The sequence below is a fragment of the Cydia pomonella genome, unplaced genomic scaffold (assembly GCF_033807575.1).
Source record: "Cydia pomonella isolate Wapato2018A unplaced genomic scaffold, ilCydPomo1 PGA_scaffold_29, whole genome shotgun sequence".
NCBI lineage: Eukaryota > Metazoa > Arthropoda > Insecta > Lepidoptera > Tortricidae > Cydia > Cydia pomonella.
Genome location: NW_026907864.1, coordinates 547,744 through 571,272, shown reverse-complemented (window position 1 = coordinate 571,272; position 23,529 = coordinate 547,744). Strand labels below are relative to the sequence as shown.

General features: G+C 44.8%; 1 protein-coding gene and 1 long non-coding RNA gene across 2 annotated transcripts in view; one reads left to right on the top strand and one right to left on the bottom strand.

Moving 5' to 3' along the window:
- LOC133533953 (nuclear pore complex protein Nup205-like) overlaps positions 1–23,529 on the top strand; it is a 149,826-nt gene that overhangs the window by 29,805 nt on the left and 96,492 nt on the right. The gene's annotated exons all lie outside the window — the stretch shown is intronic.
- Positions 10,955–23,529, bottom strand: part of LOC133533958 (uncharacterized) — a 240,208-nt gene continuing 227,633 nt past the window's right edge. Inside the window, exon 2 of the long non-coding RNA XR_009801951.1 lies at positions 10,955–12,379. This is a non-coding gene — a long non-coding RNA (uncharacterized LOC133533958). The remainder of the gene's footprint in view (positions 12,380–23,529) is intronic.

Sequence of the window (23,529 nt, the reverse complement as noted above, 5' to 3'; positions counted from 1 at the left end):
AGGACCAGGAGGTCCTTAGATTATTAAAGTCACATAAATACAACCGAGTGATTCAATTCTACGCAGATTTTTAATTCTGTCAATGGTGAAAAAAGAGCTGAAAGCGTTTAAAGGCTTTCAGCTTTCACGAGGCCCTCCTGCAAATCGCAGTACGCCTTCATCGGGCGGTCGGCGAATCCTGTTCCGACTTCGAAGCGAACGACGACGAGGCACCGCAGCAACTCGAGGACATCATCGCCGCGTCATTAATATACGCATCCCAGACGTTAATCCTGGTAATGCACGGTAAGCCTGCTGGGCGATTTTATCATTTTCACCATGAATGGACTGCGATCACTAACCACCCAGTTATACTTGCTTTAATAAAGGGCTATGAAATATATATCACATAACCAGTTGTTCAAACTGTCATCCCCAAATACCCAATATATTCACAATCTGAATATAAAGCATTCGAAGATTCTAATTGCAAATCTTATGTCTTCCTTGCCGCTGTGCTGTGTCATTGGGTGTTTCTTGTAAAGAACAATACATTTAAAACATGTTCCTTATACCTAAACCTAAGCGTTTAATTTAATACTTACTAAGTTTTAAAACAGCTTAAGAATTTAGAAATTAGAAAGGCAATAAAACGGTTCTGTTAGCAAAACAAATAGCGATGACTATTCCTCAGAGACTTACACAGACTTCTCAACAACGGGGTGGGGAGCAACTTGTGGCGACGATACAGCTAGTGATCCATGGGATAAACATACCTAAATGTTTTTCGCTAAAAACGCTTAAAACTGACAAATATAATATTTATTTAATAACTTCTGATTTTACAACCTTACAATGAATTAAGTATTTTTTATTGTAGCTAAGTATCATGCAATTCATCATCGGTTTACTATGGTTGTCGGAAAGCTATCCAGACGTCGCTACTACTAAGAGGAGACCCAGAATCAACTATTCCCATAATTATAGCATCTCTCACAGACAATACAAATTACAATCAAACAGTAAACTTGTTTTAAGAAATGGTTCTCATACTACAAAGAGAAGAGAACTTGAAGTTTTAAGTTTTCTAACGAAAGAGGCGCTAGGTATGGTACCATCAACAGCTGCAGATCAGCATTGTCCTTGTTATTTAATCAAGATGACTTGGGAAGTTGTCAAAGCGTTAAATAATTTAGCTGATTGGTATCCAAATCAAGATCTTAATCTTTAAAAAGCGGCCAAGTGCGAGTCGGACTCGCCCATGAAGGGTTCCGTACCATTTATGACGTATTAAAAAAAACTACTTACTAGATCTCGTTCAAACCAATTTTCGGTGGAAGTTTGCATGGTAATGTATATCATATATTTTTTTCAGATTTTTCATCCTGTTATTTTAGAAGTTACAGGGGGGGGGGGGGGGACACACATTTTTTTACTTTGGAAGAGTCTCTCGCGCAAACTATTCAGTTTAGAAAAAAATGATATTAGAAACCTCAATATCGGGGATTCGGCAACATTATTGGATCACGTGTATTGTAACCTCCCTGTTGACGCTAGAAACTCATACGTACCTGTGTGGGACGATGTTCCAGTTACTTTTCTAAGAACTTTCCTAAAACCTTTTACATACCTAAAATCTGCCATAAATAATAATAGTTTATAAATACATAAATAAATACACATATATATCATGTAAAACTATGATATAAATATCCTAATGTTACTTACCTGTAACGCCATCTGTGTACCTAGTTAAGTAAAACGTTTTTTATAATAAAGCGTAATGTGAAGGAAATGGTATGCATGTGTGCATCGGTTGACCTCTAGTCGCCATTGCACCTTGTCGAAGCGCACACGTATACCGTTCGCTCGCATTTTTGGCAATTTTCGACTCAAAACCGTCTTCTCACTCCCGCACCATACCTACAATCGACATATTGGTACTTCGACCGGATCACGGGAACAAAACCTGTAAGCAGGACTAGTTGTACGATGCGCAGTACAACGCCGCGCAGTGTTATTCAAACGCGACGCATAAAGAATGAAGCATCTTCCAATCTAGTGGAGAATGATGGAGAACCGTCAGCTCAGCAACCTCAGCCTATGCCTGAGCAACAATCTGAAAATAATGTGGAAGCCAAGAACGACCTTGTGGAGCCGCACCCTCCGCGCAGTAATAAATCAGTATCCTCGTCGGTTTTTATGGCAAAAAAAATACAGTTAGAACTTGAGGCTGCAAAGTGTAAGGCTAGAATCGACAAAGAATTAATCGATAAAAAATTAGCTTTGGAGATCGCAGCTCTGGAAGTGCAATCAAATAAAAGTGACAGATCTCATCGTTCTGCTAGCTCCAGTTATAAAAAGGTTGAAGAATGGCTCATGCGCAGTAATCAAGTTACAGAAAAAGAACCACGTCAAGAAGTTCAACAACCCGAAACGACCAGCGGCGTTAACGGCGAGCCGACCGCCGTCCCCGCCGATAAGCCGGGCGCGCCGTGCGCCGACTACCCGGCCGCCGCTGCCGCTCTCGCTGATGAGCCCGTCGCTTTTCGCACCGATGAACTAGACGCTGTTCACGCCAAGTTGATCGCCCCTCACGCCGATAAATTGACCGCCGACCGCACCGACAAGCCACCGACTAAGCCGGCTCCGCAACCCGCCACTCAACCAACTCCGCAGCCAGCAGCTCTGACAGCATCCCTGCAGTCTGCGCGTGATTTGAGCGATATCGAAAAATTAGCTAACGCGCTGCAAAGTGCCATTAGTGCCTCAACTTCGAAAACCCAAAGCCCAGAACTAATAGCCAGATTGGTGACATCTAAGAACTTGCCGTTGTACTTCGGAGACCCCATGGAATGGCTGCAATTCAAAGATGCTTATGAAGAGACAACAAAGAGGCAGTTGTATCGATGCTCAGCGGCAAAACTGATCCAAAGATTATTATGCAGACCCTCGGACTTCGTTTTGGTCACCCAGAAGTGATTATTACCAAAATAGTCAACCAAATCAAGAAACTGCAACCGCTGTCTCAAGCTTACCACAATGAAATTGTTGTTTTTGCTACAAAGATAAAAAACATTGCCGTCCGCCCGCTCCATTGATCAAGCTGATTATTTACGGAGCCCGGAGCTAATAAACACCGTGCTGTCTAAGTGTCCAAGTGTTCTTATAAATCGGTGGGGTGACTACGCATATGAACATTTATGTGAGAGTAATAGGCCAAAGTTCGAACATTTATCGGTTTTTTTAGAACGAGAGGCTATAAAGGCAGCCTCAGCAGGAGTGTCTCACATTTACAATCAAGCTGAGAAGAATAGAAAACAGCATGAAGAGCGACGAGGTAGCCAACACCCTATTCTACTAATGACTGACACAGAGAAATGCAACTTCTGCAAAGTATCTAGCCACCCACTGCCAGACTGTCCACGGTTCAAGCGAGCGATGCGGCGCGATCGCTGGCGTTATGTACGCTTTAGCAAATTATGTTTTAAGTGCTTAATATCACAGCATGATAAGCAGACCTGCCCCGCCGCGGCCTGTAACGTGGACTGCGGCCAGGATCATCATAAATTACTACATTGGATTCCAAAAAAGAACAATGGTTTAAGTGAGAACTGTGTTAACTTTATTGACAATGAATTCTCCGTACAGTCGAATGAGAGTGAGACCGCGGACTTAAGTGACTATGTAAAATAACATAAACATTCATAACAAGAAAGTGCTATTGAAAGTAGTATCATTAGTGGTGCACGGACCTAATGGGAGCAAACGAGCCTGCGCGTTACTCGATGACGCGGCATCGGTGTCTCTGTTATCAGCTGATCTCGCCGAAACATTAGGCTTGCGTGGCCACGGTAAAACGTTACAAGTTCGAGGCGCTTGGAAAAATACAGATTTACAGTGCAAAAGTGAGATAGTAAACTTAACCATTACAAACAACACCGGTGAATCTTTCCATTTGAATGCGCGTAAAATGAGTGATCTTAATTTGCCAGTACAAAAACTATCTAGTGTTAAATTTGAGAGCTACGAACATTTAAAAGACTTTAAGCAACATGTATTGCACTACGACGTTAAACCACAATTGTTAATTGGTCAGGACCATTGTTAGGGTCCTACTGGACGTAGAAATGAAAATGCGGACTGTATTAAAATAGGCTGGTTTAATTACAAAGAATCCCGGCCAAACAATTATAAAAAAACTATTACGGTATTCGTCCGTTGCCGGTGGAGTATGTGAAGCCGAATGTCTGCCGCGCGGCGCTTGCGGCTTGCCGCGATGACGTCGCGCTCTGTCCGCCGCCCGCGCGTCTCCTCCCGTGCGTATGTCCAGTACTTAACATGCTGCCCGGGTTGAAGTATGTGGAGGAAGACTTCAAAAATCTGGAAGGGGACAGATGTTATTAAAGGCCCTCCGAATGGTTCCTCTCCTCGTCTTTATTTCTGCAACTCTACTGACTCCGTCGTTGCCTGGGTACAGTTGAGCTACGCGCCCTAAAGACCACACTAGGGGTGGAAGAGCCCGGTCTTTTATTAAAACCAGCGATCCGAGTTTCAGCTCCTTGTTTGAAGATTGCCACTTCAGTTTTTGCTGCAGCAGGCCGACGTACTCAACCGAGAACCGGGACCAGAAATGCTGCCGTATGACCTGGATTCGCTTGTATCGTTCCAGACGGATGATGTTCACATCAGACACTTGTGGCTGAGGTAGGTATAGACATAAGTGAACGGCCAATTAAAAAGTGAGAAGGAGTTAAAGCCGAAAAATCGGAGGGATCAGTGGAAAATGGGGTGAGAGGACGACTGTTTAACGCTGCTTCTATTTCTGTGAGGCAAGTCGCCATTTCCTCATAAGTGAAGTGAGTAGTTTGTAGCAGTCGCTTAAGATGATGCTTTGTGGAGCGAACGGCTGCTTCTGTCAAACCGTTGAAGTGAGGAGTGTAAGCAGGTACAAATTTAAATTCGATGCCTTCCTGCGCTACCTTACCTTCAAGATCTGACTCCATAAGGAGTTGTGCCAGCTCATTACAAGCGCCAACGAAATTAGTCCCATTGTCACTTGTAATGGACAATGGTAACCCACGACGAGAGACAAAACGCTTTAACGCAGCAATGTACGCCTCACTAGAGAGAGCCGTGACGAGCTCGATGTGACAGGCTTTGGTCGAATTGCAAATGAAGATTGCCAAGAAAGATTTTATAAGCTTGCATCCTCTACCTTTCCTATCTGCTATCAACACTGGCCCTGCGTAATCGACGCAACAATGTAAAAAAGGGAACTCTAATTCAGTTCGTGTCGCAGGTAACTGCCCCATGATGGGTTGAACTGTGTCATGTTTGAAGCGAAAACAACGTACACATTTGTTTACGGTGTTTTTCGCAAGGTTTGTGCCACCTAATGGCCAATAAGTTTGTTTTATAGTTCCTAGAAGAAGTCGAGATGGGGCATGTAAACATTTAATATGAAAATGTCGAAAGATGATTTTTGTTAAATGGTGTTTGCTACATAAAATAATTGGATGCTTTGTGTTAGAACAATAAGGAGAATTATCAAGCCTGCCACCAACTCGCATGATACTATTTGTATCTAAGAAAGGAGTTAATGAAATCAAACGATTTTTGTTAGGTAGTGCCTTGCCGAGGTGTTCTAGTGCGATTTCGGTGATTTTTGGAGAGTAGACGTTAACAATTTTTGGCTATTCATCCCGGTTATCGAAACGCATCTAACTTGATGACTTGGCATTATTTTTGGACTTTTGGTGTTTTTCGTTTGTAGCGATTTTTGTGCGGTTTTTGGTTTTTGTAAAAAAAATTCTATCTTCTTTTTCTTTCTTTTTCTGTTCTTTGTTTTAGTCTGGTAATTTTTCATTTCTTCTTCTCTTTCTTCTTCCGTTTTCTCGGTAACGCTGGGACTCCTGGTTCCAGAGTTATAGGGAAAACAATTCTTTGTTTTGAAGTTTCGAATCTTGTTTTATTTTTTTGAAAAAAATTTCTATCTTCTTTTTCTTTCTTTTTTCTTTTTTTGTATAAACAGGGGTATCTAGGCAAGGGTAAGACCTACCTTGTGACGGGCGATTTATAATTTTCTGACATCAGGGTCAGAAGTTATAAATCAAAAACCCGATTGCTATTCCTGTTTTTGCGGCGCTTCCAACTACTTTTCATAAGTTGGTAAACTTTTGAAAAGGGATAGCGTCGGAACGTGGCTAGCTGGTGTCCGGGAGTTTGGGGATTTGGATAGCGGAGGTCAAACTCCGTATTCTACCCTCGTCCCGAAATTTTCGGACAACTGGAAGGGGGAAAAAATAATTTTTGAACCCAAATTCCGTAAGTTTGTCGAGTGTGGTACAGATCACACTTGACCGTTTTTGCGGAATTGGTGTTTGCGGTCGCTTCCTCCATGGTTTTGGTGGGGGAAACGCCGGATCCGGGTGGGGATAAGAGAGGAGAAGGGGGGGAAGCAAACAAAAGGGGGGGTCACGGGCGATCTAGAGGAATGGGGACCAATTCGGCATCCCAAAGGGAGGCGAGATCAGAGGTGAGCCAGGATGGTGACGAGTCTGGCAGGGGTTACATTGGAGGGGGGGACACCTCCCCCACCCCCAGTCAGGGGAGATTCTGGGCAAGTAAAAAGACGGTGAGGCGCCTCTCAGGGACGTCAGAGGACTCGTCAGACGAGTGGGGCAGTGTGATGGAAACTGACGGAGCCAGGAGCTCGAACCGGGAAGGATCAGGGGGGAATACAAGGGAAAGACGGTCAAAAAGGGGCAGAGACCACCAGGATAGCGAAGGAGAGACTCCAGTGCGCAAGCAGAGCACTTCCCGCCGTGGCCGTGGCAAAGGGCACTACACGGGGCTTAGCGCCGCCAAGGCGCAACTGGAGAATTACGAGACGGAGTCAGAGACAGAAGCCCCATACAGTCCCAAACCGAGACGGAGCACGGGTAGACGTTCGCGGAGCCCAATACAAATAGAGGAGACTGCAGGGGGGGACGGAACTCCTGGCGGTCGCATCAAGGCTTGTGCGCAGGAAATCATGTCTGATGCGGCCAAAAGCAAAAACCTAAAAGGTGAAATATGGGGAAAGATCAACTCTGCGTGCAGGGAATTAATGGAGATTGCAGATTCGTTCGCGGAGTCTGAGGTGGTCCGCTCACTCAAAGCGGACAACGAAAGGATGAGGAGTGAGCTGGAGCACCTCCGCATTGAAACGAGAGCGCTGCGCAAAGCTTTTTCCGAGCGCAAGCAGGGGACGGAGCCATCAAAGGCGCGATCAGACGCACATGCCCTCCTCGAGGAGATGGGCAATCTAATGGATGCCCGTCTAGAGAACTTCCAAAGGGAAATGTTCAAGTCCCTTGGAAATATGGTAAATGCTCGCCTCGAGAGCGTAGAGGGACGTTTACCACCAGAGCCCATCCGTCGGCCACTGCTGGCTGCCGACAGGAGAAGGATCCGGGAGAGTCGGGAACAGGAAATAGACGTGGAAACGGTGGAACACCACGGTAATGAGCCCAGTGCCCCAAGGCCGGACCAAAGAAGAAGGGGGGCATCCCAATCGGCCTCCCCAATGACGGCTAGCCAACCAGCAGGGGGGGCGCCCCGGGTTGCAGTAGTGCCCCAGCTGCCCCAGACGCAGGTCGGGCAGACTCAACCCAGGCCGGTACCCAAACCGAGGGTTAAAAAACCAGTGGTCCCTGCTTCCAGAGTACCCAAAAAACCGACTCGACCGAGCATGCCACCACCTGCGCCGCCTGCACCCTCACAAAGCGAATGGACCACAGTGGTCAAAAAGGGCAAAAAGGGCAAGGACAAGGGCAAGAGCCCTGCCCCTCCCCAGCCCCCAAAAAAGGCGGCCCCAAAACTAGTGGCCCCAACCATGGCGGCGGTCGTGGTGGCCCTTAGGCCTGACTCCCAAACCAATTACAGGGCCGTCATGGAGAAGGCCACCACGCTGAAACTGGCTGAGCTTGGTGTCGACCACCTTAAGGTCCGCAGGACGGCAACAGGGACGCGTATTATTGAGGTCCCTGGGGCACAGAGCGGACAGGCCGCCGACAACCTGGCTGAGCGACTTCGGAGCCTGGTAGGTGACGTGGCTGATGTATACAGACCAGTCAAGAAGGCGGAAATCAAGATTTCCGGCTTTGACGAGTCCGTCACGCCGGAAATCCTGAAGAAAGAGGTTGCCGCTAGAGGTAGATGCCAGGAGGACCAGATATCGGTGGGAGCGATAAGGATGGCGGCCAACGGGACTGGCTCGGTCATCCTGCGCTGCCCACTGACGGCGGCCAAGGTGGTCGTCACGGCGGGGCGAATAGTGGTTGGGTGGTCGGCGGCCCGAGTGGAGGCCTTGGAACAGTTGCCCCTGCGCTGTTACCGCTGTATGGGGACGGGGCATACTAGGCCTCTGTGCCCGTCCCCGGTAGATAGGGGCGAGTGGTGCTACAGGTGTAGCAAACCGGGCCACAAAAGCCTGGCCTGCACTGCGTCGGCCCCCTGGTGCGCCGTGTGCCACCATGCTGGACTAAGGGCGGGGCACGTGATGGGTGGACAGGCCTGCACCCCCCCACCAATTAAAGGGAAGGAGGCATATGCTGCCAGCCCTGCAGCTCCCGCTGCCGCCGCGGTTGCCCCCCTGGAAGCACCTCATAACCGGACGGATCCTCAGGCAATGGAAACTTAATGCCTCCATTGCAGGATATTGAGGTGCTTCAGTGCAACCTGAATCATGCCCTGCGCGCGCAGGACTTGATGATTCAGCACATGGCAGAGTTGGAGGTTGCGGCATCGGTGGTGGCGGAGCCGTACTTTGTCCCCCAGCAGGCGAACTGGGTGGGCGACAGATGTGGCTCGGTGGCCACGGTAGCTATAGTGGCACCAATGGGGGGAGGCCTGCCCCTCTCCAGAGTCTCAAGCGGCCCTGGTTATGTGGTGGCAAAATTGGGGGACATTGTGTTAGTGGGCGTTTACTTCTCCCCCAATAGGCCATTGCATGAGTTCGAGGCCTATCTGGAGAGGCTCGGACGGGCGGTGGCTGGCGCGGCTCCCTCCCCCATAATGGTCCTGGGGGATCTCAATGCCAAGTGCGCTGCCTGGGGCTCCCCTAGGACCAACCCCAGGGGAACGGTGCTCCTCGAGTGGTTGGTCGGGCTTGGGCTTGAAGTGGTCAACCGGGGCATAGCCAATACGTGTGTGCGCCTGGGGGGGGGGGGGGTCTATCATCGACGTGACATTGGCCTCCCCAGCGGCGGCAACACGTACTGCGGACTGGCGGGTCCTGGAAGACACGGAGACCCTCTCTGACCACTTATACATCAGAATGAGGGTCTCCAGAGCCCGGCAAGGCCAACAACCAAGTCCGGCGAGGGGCACGGGGAGATCTCCGAGGTGGAGCCTGGCCACCCTGGATCGGGAGGCGGCCAGAGAGGCGGCCATGGTGGAAGCCAGATGGGGGCGTCAAATGCCAGAGGAAGCCAATGTGGACAGTATGGCCCTTGGCTTCCGTGCTTCCCTCACACGGGCATGCGACGCCTCAATGAGGAGGGCGGGACCTCCTCGGAGGAGAAAGACGACGTACTGGTGGTGTCCGGAAGTGACCGCTCTCCGGGCTACCAGTAATGCTGCGAGACGGCAATTTACACGCTGTCGAAGGAGGCGGCACACCCAGGAGGAGCTGGATGCATACCACCTGGCGCTGAATGAGGCCAAGAAGGCCCTCAACTTTGCCATCGCCAAGGCAAAGGACGCGGCGCACGGGGCCTTTTTGGCCTCTTTAGATGAGGACCCATGGGGACGGCCTTATAAACTTGTAAGGAAGAAGCTCCGTCAGGCCGCCCCCATGGATGCCATGGACATGGGGACCCTCCGGGGTATCTTAGAAGGCCTGTTCCCTCCAGCCCCAGAGTTCGCCCCTCCTGCAATGGTGGTCCCCAGGGAAGAGGAGCCCCTGGATCCCGAGGAGGTGCCCCTAGTAACTGAGGGCGAAATGGCCCGTGTCGCCCATAGGGTTAGGGCCTGCAAGAAAGCCCCTGGCCCAGACAGGGTCCATGGGAGGGTCCTACCCATTGTAATGGAGCACCTTGGAGACTGTCTCCAATCCATCTTTAACCGGTGCCTTAGGGATGGACAGTTTCCAAGGTGCTGGAAAGAGGGAATTGTGTGCCTCCTCCGGAAGGAGGCCAGGCCGGCGGACTCCCCATCCGGATGGAGGCCAATAGTTCTGTTGGACGAAGCGGGGAAAATGCTGGAACGCATATTGGCGTCGAGAATAAACCGGCACCTACAGGAGACGGGCCCCAATCTCACTGGACGCCAATATGGGTTCCGAAGCGGCAGGTCCACGATGGACGCATTGGGGGCGCTTCGGGCCTTCCGGGAGAATGCTCTAAAGAGAGGGGAGGGTACCATTGCGGTGTCTCTGGACATCGCCAACGCATTCGGTACCCTCCCGTACTCGGTGATACGGGAGGCCCTGAGGTACCACGAGGTGCCCCCATACTTGGGGCGAGTTGTAGACCACTACCTGTCAGACAGGGTGGTGGTCTGCAACACGCCTGATGGGAGATTGGAAAGGCGGATGGCCTGCGGTGTTCCCCAGGGGTCGGTGCTTAGACCCCTGTTGTGGAACATCGGCTTCGACTGGGCCATCCGAGCAGAACTGCTCCCCCGGATGGCCCTCATGTGTTACGCCGATGACACGATGGTAGCCATTCGGGGTAAGGACCTGGAGGAGGCAATGCGGAGGGCGGAAGTGGCGGCGGACCTCATGATTCTTAGGATCCGCCTCCTAGGACTGAGGGTCTCCCTCGCAAAGACTGACGCGATAGTCTTTGCGAGGAGAGGTTGGAGGGTGCCCTCCGGTGCCTCCCTCAGAATAGCTGGCGGGGATGTTCAGGTGAGGCCCCATATAAAGTACCTCGGCCTTCTGAGGAGGGGAGTAGCGGCGGAGACGGATCAAGTTAAACAACCGATATGTTCGACGTTACGTTTAATACTAATCTCTTAAAACTAACACACTACATGATATACCACGCCACACCACCGGGGTTGACAAAAAAAAGAAAAATATTATACATTTTTTTCTTTTTTCGCATATATAAACAATGTACTTAGTACAAACATGTCACACAATACAGTTGTTGTTTTTATTTTAACAAAATATTACTTAAGAACTTTACACATTGTAATAGTTTTACATAATAAAAATATAGGTATGACAGTTAAGACACGTTAATTGTCTGGAACGAACAACTTAGTTCTATTAATATGAACAGTATCCTCTTTTCCGTTGAGAGAAATTACAACATTAGGATTTTCTAATCTAATCACTTTATATGGTCCTTTGTACAGCGTATCGAGTTTGTTACCAGTTTCACTTTTCACTAAGACGAGATCGTCCTTTTTATAACTCACTGTGTTCACTTTTGTATCGTAAGTACACTTCCTAAGCTGTTTACACTTTATCAAGTTTTCGCGCGCGTCTTTGTGTGCCGTCTGTAATCGATACCTTAACTCTAAACTATAATCACTAGGGTTATACAGTGGTTCAATTGTACTTCTTACTCTACAAGGTAATTCACATGATTTACCAAAAACAAGTTCAAACGGGGTGTACTTTGTTACTGAGTGTACTGAGTTATTATATGCGAAACACCAATATGGAAGCCAATAACTCCACGTTTCTGGATATTTATTACACTGTATCCTTAGATAAGAACCTAGATTTTTGTGACTATTTTCGAGGGAACCTATTGTTTCATGGTGATATGCTGTTGATTGTAGTTTATCTATTTTTAACAGTTTACATACCTCACTCATTGTAGACGAGACGAATTCGGTGCCTCTGTCCGTAACTATCGCCTTGGGTGGTCCATATCTTAATATAAAATTATTAACTAAACTACGTGCTACACTATTATTATTATTTATTTATTTCATTAAACAATACACGATTGTGTTTGAAATTATATAACACAGAACAATAACAATAAAAGACAAAGTTTATACAGAGTAACTATTACACTATATCTATGTCAAAGACTAGGACAAGTACAAAAATATCCAATTTAAATAACAAAAACAGGTCACAAGTAAGAATTAACATATTAATATTCAGATTTAAGCATGCACAAATTACACTAGATTTATATAATTACTTAAATTCTAATGAAACCTACAAATTTACATAATCACTTAATATTAACATAAAGTGTAAATGTTGCTATGGCATGTCAATCAATTGCACTAGTCATAAATTCCTCTACTGAATACAGGCACTGGTTTAGCAGGATTTTTTTAAGTTTATTACCAAATATGTATGAATTTGCTACAGCCTTTAGGTCCAACGGCAACTTATTGAAAAGAGTTATTCCCTGATATGTTTCAGCTTGTTTCACAACTTTTAGTCGAGTGACAATAGAATTAGGCAAGTTTTTACGTCTTGTGGAATTACCGTATCTTTATTTCTAAGTGGGTAAGCTTACCGTTACCGTATCTTTACTTACCGTATCTTTATTTCTAAGTGGGTAAGCTTCTACAAATTTGCTCAGCTCACACTGAATAGTAAGTATATACTTATAATTTTCATCGTCCTGATCGATCGGTCCCATTAAATCTAAAAATACCTTATCAAATGCCGCCGAGGCTGTAGTCGTCACTACCATCGGCTCCACGGTATGTCGAGAGTGTTTGTACTTTTGACAAGACTCACACTTTCGCACGAATTCCCTGACATCATTTTCTATTGATGGCCAGTAGAAACGTCTCTTAATATTGTTAATCATTCTACGTACCCCCGCGTGGCCACTTGTGGGCAGTAAATGGTAGTCACTAATTATGAATTTTTTTTCGTCATCATCGTATATTCTTTTTACTCCTCTTAATACACATACGCGTGGGCCGGACCACTGTTTACGATTATTTATTTCTTGTATTATTCGTTTGATGAAAAGCTCGTTTTCATCATTTTTAATAATACATATTTGTTTGACGTCAATTTCTTTACAGTATTCACTCAATTTAGTTACAAATTCGACTCGCGTAAAGTGTAATCTAAAATCGAGATTTACATATATTATATTTTTATTTTTATCATAACTGAAACATTCCTTCTTTTTTATTATTAATTGTCCTTTCTTTTCTAAGTTGCTTACTTTCTCGCCTTTTACTAACATCATTTCTACTGCATTTTCTGGTATTCTTAATATCTCTACAACACGCGGTTGATCAGGCCGCTTGCTTGTGTAGACATTAGGAATATCATTTTGCACGCTTTCCGATTGTAATCTCCTAGCTTGCGCTCTCGTTACCACTGTCATAATTTGATTACTCATCTCTTTTAATTCGTTAGAAGTAATTACTATACGTGATAATGCGTCCGCAACTACATTATCTTTGCCTTTCACATAACAGACATTAAAATCATACTCTTCTAACAGTAGTCGAAATTTTAATAACCTACTTGAGGGGTCTTTCATCCCGAAAAGGTAAATAAGTGGTTTATGGTCTGTCATGATTGTGAATTTCCTTCCGAATAAATATGGTCTGAAATATTTTATACCCCATACTACGGCTAGTAACTCTTTTTGTATCGTCGGGTAATTTTTTTCAGCTTTATTTAATGGTCGACTGGCGTACGCCACCGGTCTCATATCGTAATTACATAAAACCGATCCTACCGCTGTACCTGACGCGTCTGTTTGGAGAATAAAATGTTTATCTTCGCTAAAATCCGGATATTGTAGTATAGGTGGGGAAATAAGTTTATCTTTTAAATGTTTAAAACTTTGATAACATTCTTGGGTGAAATTGAAAGGTACATCCTTTTTACACAGATTAGTTAATGGCAACGTAATATTAGCAAAGTGTTTTATAAATTTTCTATAGTAGTTACAGAATGCTGTGAACCGTCTAACTTCATCGGCATTTGTTGGTATTGGGTAATTTTTTACGATTTTAATTTTTTCAGGGTCCGGTAAAACACCTTTTGCTGAAACCACGTGACCCAAGTAAAGAAGTTCAGTTTTTAAGAATTGACACTTAGTCGGATTTAATTTTAAATTTACTTGTCTTAGCCTTTCAAAAACATCTAAAAGGTTTTTGTTATGAATCTCTAAATTTCGTCCAAAAATTACAAGGTCGTCAAGGTACACGAAACATTTTTCAAAATTTAACCCAGACATAGCTACTGTCATTACTCTAGAAAAGGTACTAGCACTAGTGCGCAGGCCCATCGGTAATCTTTTCATGGAATATTGGCCTGTATTTGTGGTAAAACTTGTGTATTTACGACAATCTGGGGTAAGCTTGACTTGATAATATGATTGGCTGAGGTCCAAGTGTGAAAAGTATATGGCACCAGAAAGTGAATCCAATATTTCCGTGATATTGGGTAGCGGGAATTTATCGTCTTCTAATTTCTCATTTAATTTACGGTAATCAATTACTAATCTCCACTCTTTTTTATCTTTATTCAATCCCTTTTTCGGTACTAATAGAATGGGACTAGACCATTCGCTTCGCGTTTCTTCAATTATGTCATCATCGATCATTCGTTTAATTTGCTTTTGTATTTCCTGTTGTTGACTCTTAGGCACCCTATAAGGTTTTACATACACCGGACTACAATTCTCTTTAACCTTAATCGTATGTTCGCACACAGAAGTACTTGTAAGTTTATCCCCTGGTAGATGAAATATGTCAGCATACTTAGAACAAATAGCTTCAATGTTTCCACGCTCATTATGTTGCAAATGGTCAAGTTTCAATAACGATAACAACTCTTTAGCCCGAACGGAACTTGAGTCGCACTTGCTGAATTGACACATGTTGTATTCGTTTAATGAATACAATGTAGGTTGAAATGTAGGTATTGTTATGTTGTTATGGCTAGCATTTAGAATTTTAATAGGGATTACATTGTTACGTGGTTTTACTATTAATCCTGCTAGAAGCACGTTTTCCTGTAACTCTTGCGGGCATACGACACAATCCTCTAGTTTTGTTTTATCTAACCTAATATAATGAATAGATTCGCTGCGAGCGGGAATCGATAAATTATCACGGCTAACTTTTGTCGAACCGTAAATTGGCACAGTTGTCGATATGTTTTGGTTTCTTAATGTTAATTGAAAGATTTCTAAGTCAATGTTAGCTTTATTTATCTTTAAAAAGTCGAACCCGATAATTCCGTCTGATTTTACAGGTAAATTGTCGAAAATATGAAATTTATGTTCGATTGAATAGCCATTCGGAGTAAGTAATGAAATGTACGTATATGCATGGGAATGTAAAGTACCGCCTAGACCGCGTACCGGTATGTCTTGGTTGTATACAATAGTATGTTCCGGTAACGCCTCGGATTTAATAGCTGATAGCGAAGCTCCAGTGTCGACTAACCACGAACACTCTTTATGTGTTGTGTTTAAAAATACGTATCCGATATTATCGTCAAAGGTTAATACATGCTCTTTAGGCACGAAAAAACTCACCCGTACTTGGCTGTGTAAGTTCGTTGTTTACATGAGTCGTAGCAAGTACCTGTCCCCTACCACGAGAAACTCGACCGCGATTCGAACGCGATCTTACATAGCTGCCGCGGGACTGGTATCTGTTATACGTAGGCATGTTATAGTTACCTCTATACTGTTGGTAACCTCGAGTCGAGGCATTGAAATTTCCTCTATACTGTTGATGTCCTCGATTTGAGGTATTCGGAAGACCTCTATATGGTCTATATCCTCGGTATCCGTGGCCATGGTACTGGTTTCTGTGGAATGACTTACCTCTGAAATTTAACATCGTATTGGTCTCTGGCTGCGCTGACTCTTCGTCCTGTGCAGCACGTACCGCATCCTTGAAGTTAGTATAGTCTCGAGCCGCTATAATCGTACTGAGGCGTCTATTTCGCAATCCGTCGGCGAACTTTTTTATAGCTAGCTGCTCATTTATCGGCTTAAGTACCTCACACGCTTTTTCGTTCGTGTTGGATTGTGAGATAGTTAGGTTTACGAAAATATCCTCTATTTCATTTGCGTATTGCGAAATAGACTTCTCACCCTGTGAAACACTGTTTAGTTTAATGAGCAAGGCGTTAGCTGATTTTTTGGTCAGCAAGAACTTTTTCATGTCCGCAATTAAATTCTCGCAAGTGTCATACTCAGATTTAAGTTTTAATTTTGCAGACTTTGTTAACCTTGTGGCTAGGACAAATTTTATTAGTAGTTGTTTGCAACTACTTTCTTTCAGACATCCTTCATACATACAGATTGCATCAATCAAATTATTTGTTACATCTTCAGAACCGTCCATTACAGGCAACAAAGTCGCCGCCGTTTTTAATTCGAACTTGTCCATGGTAGTGGTGTTTGTATAGCTATTTTTAGAACAAGCAGGTTGCGTTATGTTACACTGATATGATAAAATCTTTTTATAAACGCACTCTATGTTATCTATTACATTTTCTAATGTATATTCTGCATACTCTATCGTAAAAATCTTTCTTATTTAAGTTAACAAGGATCAGTTTATATTTTTCATACAGATTCGTGGCATTTTTTATTTTGTTACACACATTTAATGGGTACAAGTGCCTTTTTTGACCTAATTTTCTTAATGCAACTTGAATATCCTTTAAATTTTGAAATACGATATCAAGTTCTTCCATAAAAATAAAGATAAGAGCTTACTATTAGTTCTAACTGAAGACAATTAAAAAAAAAACTTACATAACTATAAATCGCCACTTATTTTCGTCGAACCGTATTGTTACGCGCACACGTTTATATTGCCGGTACCGGTACCTCCTGGTCCTGGACGTCGCTGCTGGAACGATCACCGCGCCCCGACAGCCTTAAGCGAAGCCTCCGGAATGCGTTGTCCCGTAGTTCATGTCTCACCAGCTTTCTATGACAATTATTATATTGTCTATAGGCGATATATATGACGCCTGCTCCACATAGGGCCAGCACCACCGACAGCAAGATATTATTAACACTTGTGTGGGCCCTTATTTCGGCTCCGGCATCGTTCAAGTTGCCGTGCTGATTCACGATGACCTCCTTATTGTCGCACACACACTTTGAGCACTCTTTGCCCATTTTTGATAATTAAAAAGTTTTCTCTGAGTGAACGAAACACCGTCGCACGAGTATCGAGTCGCGATTGCGTCATGATTCCCGTGTATGCAAAAAAGTCCTTCGTTAGCGAAACGCGCTGGCAAGGGTCGCCATCTGAGGAGGGGAGTAGCGGCGGAGACGGATCAAGTTAAACAACCGATATGTTCGACGTTACGTTTAATACTAATCTCTTAAAACTAACACACTACATGATATACCACGCCACAGCCTCACGCTGGACAGGAGGTGGAACTTCGGGGAGCACTTCCGCCAAATTGCGCCCCGGGTAGTGACGGCGGCGTCGGAGATGGGCCGGCTGCTGCCCAACGTGGGAGGACCCTCGCACGTGTGCCGACGCCTCTACGCGGGAGTGGCGCGCTCAATGGCTCTCTATGGGGCCCCGATCTGGGCCGATAAACTCAACCAGGAGAACAAGGCCCTACTGCGAAGGCCCCAGAGAGTCATTGCCATACGAGTGTGCAGGGCGTATGTATCAGTAAGCTGGGCGGCAGCGTGCGTGTTGGCGGGCACCTCACCATGGGAGCTGGATGCTGAGGTGCTCGCTGACGCGCACAGACGGAGGGTCAGGAGCAGGGAGACAGGCGACTTTCCTGCTCCTGAAGAAGTGAGGGAGGCACGCAGAACGGCGCAGAGGAGGTTGCGTGGAAAGTGGAAGGTGGACCTGGAGAACTCCCCCTACGGAACCTACACCATAGGGGCAGTTCTCCCGTCGCTAGACCGATGGCTGGACCGGACGCACGGCAGGGTTGGATACAGACTGGTGCAGGTACTGACCGGACACGGATGCTTCGGTCACTACCTGCACAGGATCGGTCGCGAGCCTACCCAATCCTGCCATCAATGTGACGAGACGGACGACACCGCCCAGCACACCCTGCAGGTGTGCAGCCGCTGGGTGGTGGAGCGGAGCGCGCTGGTGGCAGCCATCGGGACGAATGATCTCTCGCTGCACAGCGTCGTGGCGGCCATGTTGGACAGCGAGAGATCCTGGGAGGCGGTGACCTCCTTTTGTGACGCGGTTGTCTCGCAAAAGGAGGTCGAGGAGCGGGAGCGCGAGGAGGACCCAAACGCGCTCCCGATAAGGCGAAGACGAATGGGCAGGAGACTTAGGCGGTTCGCCATTGCGAACCGCGCTATACCTCAGTAGGGCAGCGGGTGAGGGACCCGCACAACACGGCCCTACATGGGAGGGGGGAGAGTCAGTTATGCGTTTGCTGACTCTCCCCAAACTGGTGTGAAGTCCCGGTTCATCCGGGTCGGGACCGCCGGGGGGGTGCTGAGGTGACATGCTTGCGAGCCCCCAGCACCCCCCTTAACGGCATGGACGGAAACGCCGCAGGGGAGGTTAGTGGGTATTCTCCTCCTCTCCCTCTGAATAGCAGAGGGGGTTACGGAAGGAGCGAGTCCCACATACCGCCCCCCCAATGGGCTTCCCTCGCCCGGGGGGCGATGATGCGTAAAGGCATTCACCCCTGCGTCAACAAAAAAAAAAAAAAAAGGTAGTGCCTTGCCGGCTTTTAGAACAGCATATTCGTCAGGGAACATTTCCTGTTGTGCTTTTTGGGTTATTAAATTTAACGAATTTTGAAGTTCTTGAACTGAAAGATGACCAGTTAATTTATTGATCTGATTTTTACAGTTATGTATAAATCTTAGCAAGTACGCGGTTATGTTTTGTAAGTTAATAAATCTTGATTTGTTTTCGATTAATTTAGAAATGCAATCAGTACTACGATCATCAACAAGCGCCAGAGAACATGTAATCAACTCAGGTAGATCGTGCTTCACGTGTGTGTTGGGCATTTTTGGCCATTGAGATTCTGGTTCCGACAGAAATGTCGGACCTGACCACCACAAGGATGAACCGCTGATTTGGTCAGCCTTCACCCCACGAGAAACAAGATCCGCCGGATTGTCCTTCGACGGTACGTAGCTCCACGTGTGACCTCCAGTGCTCTCTTGGATCTCGTGGACCCTATTGCGAACAAAACTTTTCAAATTATTTGGTGGTGTATTTAACCACCCCAGTACAATGGTAGAGTCACACCAGAATCTACATTCACTAAATTGCAGAGTCAATGAGCTTACCACTTTGTTACACAACCTTGCAGCCATCAAAGCCCCGCACAATTCAAGCCTAGGTATGGTGGTTGGCTTAATTGGGACTATTTTACTTTTAGATGTCAAAAGATGCACTTGTACCTGACCTGACGGATCAATCGAACGAATGTATAGACACGCACCGTATGCACGCTCTGAAGCGTCTGAAAAGACGTGAATTTCATGGCTCACTGAGTTATCAGCAATCACCCAGCGAGGTACCATTACATAATTAAGAAGAGGCAAAGTGTTAACAAATGATAACCACATTTCCTTGATTTCCTGCGAGATCTCTTGATCCCAAGAGCACTTTTCAATCCAAAGCCTCTGCATCACAATTTTTGCCTCGACAATGCAAGGGTTAACTAGGCCTAATGGATCGAATATTTTGGCTGATGACTGATAGAATATGACGTTTTGTGACTTTTTCATTATGTTGAATGCTAATAGCAAATGACATCATATCAGAGTCACAAATCCAGTTTAAACCTAAAGTCTTTGAAGAACTATTGTTATCAGTGCTTGAAATGTCCAGAATATTATTTGGCTCTGAACTAGGCGAAATTTGTTCAAGTATGTACTTATTTCGATTTCTTTTCGATTCGATTGAAATTTTCTTAAATTGAACTGCGCTGATTTTAAAGTAGATATGACACCCTTGCACAGCCTAATTGTGTCTTCAATAGTCGATGAGCCGCTCAAAAAATCGTCGACATAAAAATCCCGCTGAATAGATTGTTTGACGTCGCTATCGATGACACTAGATGCTAATGAAACCAAACACTTAGTTGCTAGGTACGGTGCCGAAGCTTGTCCAAAGCTGACGGTATTAAGGGTGTAGGTTTTTAAAGGCTGTGAGGAATTATATCGCCAAATTATTTGCTGAAGAGAGCGTTGAGAAGGTGTAAGGTCAATCGCCCTATACATTTTCTCGACATCACCAGTTACGATGTACTTGTGCTGCCGGAAACGCAGCAAAATGGAATAAAGGTCTTCCTGGACAGTTGGTCCGACCATTTGAATCTGGTTAAGAGACACGCCAGTGCTTGAAGGTGCTGAAGCGTCAAAAACAGGACGCAGCTTTGTTCTTTGGCTCGATTCACGAAGCACACCATGATGTGGCAGGTAATAATTGACCTTGGATTGAAGACAGCCAGCTGAAGACTCTTTGTTTTCAGTCATATGACCTAAACGCTCGTATTCCCGCATGAAGTCGATATATCTTTCCTTAAAAATCGGCTCTCGAGTAAACTTACGCTCTAAAGACAGAAAACGGCACTTTGCCCTTTGAAACGAGTCGCCTAAGACAGCAGGATCTTCCTTTAGCGGCATCGTGACGATAAACCGGCCATCCTCGCTGCGAGTTGTAGTGCGATAGAAATTTTCTTCACAGGCGCGTTCCTCTGGTGACAAAGAGTGCTTGGCTGCAACCGTGTCTAACTCCCAAAAACGAGTTAAATCTGGGTTAGGCTCCGCATGCGCAAAATTACAAACTGGAGCAGAAGACGGTGATTTACGATGGGCAAGATCCCTAACCACCAACCAACCTAGCTTCGTTTCAAACGACTTCGGTAAGTTTTTACCTAATTCAATAGAATTGTGACCTAAGACGGACCAAAATACATCGGCCCCAACTAAAATGTCTATTGCTGACGGTACATTAAAAGAAGGGTCAGCCAAAACGATTCCTTTTGGAAGAGAAATATGGTCTATATTAAAGTAAGAAGTCGGAATTGCTTCTGTGATCTGCTGTAATATGTAACAGTTCACAGTAAAGCTGTAATCCTCATAACACGACATTATAGTAAGGCTGCAAGACTGTGTAAGCTGTGATTTTTTCTTATTGACACCTGTCAACGTGGAGCCCATACTACGTTGCGACAAACCCAGCTTACCGCAGAGTGATTCTGTTACGAAGTGGCAGGAACTTCCGTTGTCCAGAAGCAGCCGGGCCGTATGCACGTTGCCCGCGCCGTCGCGCACCTTCACGATCGCTGTGGACAGCAAAGCATGCGGCGCAGTAGTACATTGCGGTACATCATGGCTTGACTCGGCGAAGTTACAAACAGGGGAAGCCGTAGGCTCAGAATGAGCTACGGGCTCATGCAAATGTAAAAGCGTGTTATGCCTTTTTTTACAATATTTACATGGCACAAGGTTGCAACTTTTTTCTAAGTGCCCGGGCCGTAAACAATTAAGACAGACCTTTGATTCTTTAGCCTTTTGAATACGACTCTCTATAGGAAGGGCTCTGAATGTTTCACAGTTAAAGAGAAAATGAGTTTGATTGCAAACGGGACATGTAAATATTTTTTATGCTGTTTGTTGAATGTTTTGTTTATATTTTTTTTGTTGAATGAATTATTATTGTTAGTTGTAGCTATACATAGGTTGGTACTATTTTTATTTTCAGTTTTACAACTGTTACCTTTACTTTCTTGCAAAGTCTCCAGCAAGTCTGCTCTTTTGCTAAGGAAAGTAATAAATACCTCTAAAGATGGAGGATCAGTGAGAGTATTTCTATGCTCCTCCCATGCCCTATGCGTCACACTGTCCAATTTTTCTGTCATCATATGAATAATTAATGTGTCCCAATGTTGAGTCGGTTCATCTAATGTAGAAAGTGCACGCAGGTTTTTGTTAGTAACATCTAAGACGTCTAATTGATGCACAAGATTCATTGCTCATTCGCTCAGCGTTAAAAAGTTCCTTGACGTGATTATTTACAAGCAACCTTTTATTATCGTACCTACTGCACAATAATTTCCAAGCAGAAGTGTAATTCTCAGATTTAAAATCTAAGTTATCTATGACAAGTAAGGCACTACCTTTCAAAGACGCGCGAAGATAATGTAACTTATTAATATAGCTAGTTGCCAGCCGGCGATAAAAAGCGAGCGAACTGCGTAAACAAATTCCCGTTAGGATGGGTGCTATTTGACTTGTAATTGCAATTTAGCAAAGTAAAGCTTATAAACGCAAGAAATAATAGCAAAATAAAATTATAACTCAATTGCAAACTACACTTATGATGAAATACGAAAGCGCTAACTGAAATTGCTAGCAATTTTAATAATTTAAATTTAATTTTTATGGAAAAGGATGGTTTTTATAAGGGAAAAATATGGAACGAACTCACGTATGTCTATAAACGTCCACAAATGAATCGTGATCGAAGATGTTAACTTCCTTTGTTCTCAAGATGACTCGCACTTTCGATGGGTCCAAAGTCCGTTGCAATGCAAATTTCCGAATAGCTTCTTTTTCTCTGGCGTGCGCGGTTGCTAGGCGAAGTACCCGATGTGACGATGATAATGAAGAGTCTTCACCAGGTATCTTCTACAGCTGAAGACCACGTCTGAAGCGCCCCGAGATTTTTGAAGTCGGTTTACCGTTATTTTCGCGAATTAAGACGGTGAGAATCCTAAAGGACCAATGTTAGGGTCCTACTGGACGTAGAAATGAAAATGCGGACTGTATTAAAATAGGCTGGTTTATTCCGCCTTAATTACAAAGAATCCCGGCCAAACAATTATAAAAAAACTATTACGGTATTCGTCCGTTGCCGGTGGAGTATGTGAAGCAGAGTGTCTGCCGCGCGGCGCTTGCGGCTTGCCGCGATGACGTCGCGCTCTGTCCGCTGCCCGCGCGTCTCCTCCCGTGCGTATGTCCAGTACTTAACAACCATTATCATTTGCTCGAACCTCTTACAATAGAATAGAATAGAATAGTTTATTGCATATCACATTACAAGCATGGATGGAATGGAACATATAGGTATACATGTGACACCCTGTAAGGGCACAGCAATATAAGAGGGCTACAGTAGGTAATTAAATTACAATTATTTCGCACATCATTAAAATAATATTACACATACATTCACGCATGATCATTTGATTGTATTATAACATTATTTCCTTACATAAGCGAAGCACGGTAATATTTTCATTTACTGACTTTATCAAAATATTCATTAAGATTATAAAAACATCCATTAATTAAAAACAGCTTCAGGTGTTTTTTAAATTGACCTACATTGTCCAGATCTTTGATAGAGTTTGGGAGGTGGTTGTAGATTTTCATAGTCATGTAATGTGGGCTACTTGTGACAAGTTTTAATTTTGAAAAAGGCACTTTTAGTTGATTTATGTTGCGATTATTTCTTTTGATTTGAGTTGTATCTTTGAATGAATATAAGTTTAAATGTTTCCTAACGAATTTACATGATTCGAATATGTACATAGACGCAACGGTCAGTATTTCATGTTTAATAAAATAAGGTTTACACGACTCCATTTGATCAATGTTT